This window comes from Orycteropus afer, unplaced genomic scaffold, assembly GCF_000298275.1.
Source record: "Orycteropus afer afer isolate SDZICR_OR568_19922 unplaced genomic scaffold, OryAfe1.0 scaffold00014, whole genome shotgun sequence".
NCBI lineage: Eukaryota > Metazoa > Chordata > Mammalia > Tubulidentata > Orycteropodidae > Orycteropus > Orycteropus afer.
The window spans coordinates 17,313,044-17,314,669 of record NW_006921601.1 but is presented as its reverse complement, the minus strand read 5'-3'; the positions used below and the strand labels follow the sequence as shown (position 1 = coordinate 17,314,669).

Sequence of the window (1,626 nt, the reverse complement as noted above, 5' to 3'; positions counted from 1 at the left end):
TTTCAGTCAGTCATGTTCAATGCATCAAATCTGTTCTTCAGATGGTCTCTAAATTCAGGAGGAATATAATCAAGGTCATATTTTGGCTCTTGTGGACTTCTTTTAATTGTCTTCAGCTTCAGCTTAAGTTTGCATATGAGCAGTTTATGGTCTGTTCCACAATCAGCTCCTAACCTTGTTTTGGCTGAAGATACTGAGCTTCTCCATCGCCTCTTGCCACATATGTAGTCAGTCTGATTGCTGTGTCTTCCACCTGGCAAAGTCCACATGTTTAATTGCCATTTGTGTTGTTGAAAAAAGGTATTTGCAAAGAATAAGTTGTTGGTCTTGCAAAATTCTGTCATGTGATCTCCAGTGTTATTTCTATCAAGGCCAGGTTTTCCAACTATTGATGATTCTTCCTTGTTTCCAAGTTTTCCATTTCAGTCACCAGTGATAATCAACACATCTTGATTGCATGTTCAATCAATTTCAGACTGCAGAAATTGGTAAAAATCTTCAATTTCCTCATCTTTGGCTTTGGTGTTTGTGTGTAAATTTGACTAATAGTAGTATTAACTGGCCTTCCTTGTAGGCGTGTGGCTATTATTCTCTCACTGACCCCATTGTACTTCAGGATAGATCTTGATAAACATTCTTTGTGATGATGAGAGCCACACCATTCTTCTTCAATTTTTTATTCCCGGCATAGTAGATCATATTGTTATCTGATTCAAAATGGCCAAAACCAGTCCATCAGCTCACTAATGCCTAGGACATCAATCTTTATGCATTCCATTTCATTGCTTTTTATCTGGGAAGGTAAAACTCTCCAGGAAGCCCCCAGCAGGCTTAATCTTATTAGCTAGTACTGAGTCACATGACTTCCCCTGGCTGGAAGGGAAATTGGGCAAGTGATTATTTATGTTTCTGGCTCATATAGTAGAAAGCAACAAGGTTGGAGATGGTTGGGGATGTCTCTTAGTCAGCCACCCAGTACTTTCTGCAGCAGGGTATTTGGCACAGCATGGCCATTGCCATCTCTGGTGGATAAGTAGAGGTATCAGATGTGTGGGGAGACATGGCAGTGCACTGACCTGCATCTCTATGCAGTCTCACCTGCTCTAAGAGCCATGAGTGTTTGAGTTGACTGAGAAACATCTCAGTCCATGGCAAACAAGGACAGTTGGTTACCCTCATGTTTGTGGAGAATGCTAATTTGAAGTAACAGCATTTTGAAGTTCCTAAAAGAGAAAGGAAACAGAAATAATTTAGAAAATTATGCAGACTAAAAGTGACTTAAGTGAGTAAGTGATTAAAGTTACTTGTCCCCTGGAGACTTAATTGATCATGCACTGTTCTTTCTGATCAGTGTTGGAATAACAGCCAAATTGTGCCAAATGTGAATGATCTAATAACTAGCTTTCACCAAGATAAATTTACACAAAATGAACTATCCCTATTTCCTGATGATTTGATCCTATACCTAGAAAACCCAAGAGACTCAGTCAAAAATCTACTGGAACTAATTGAGACATTTAGCATCATGGCAGGATATAAGATCAACATCCAAAAATCATTTGGTTTTTTCTACACCAGCAAAGATTGCTGAAAAAGAAATAAGGAAATCAATACCGTTTACAATAG

The 1,626-nt window shown here is 38.7% G+C and overlaps 1 protein-coding gene across 1 annotated transcript in view; it reads left to right on the top strand.

Moving 5' to 3' along the window:
* HPS5 (HPS5 biogenesis of lysosomal organelles complex 2 subunit 2) overlaps positions 1 to 1,626 on the top strand; it is a 65,052-nt gene that overhangs the window by 3,796 nt on the left and 59,630 nt on the right. The gene's annotated exons all lie outside the window — the stretch shown is intronic.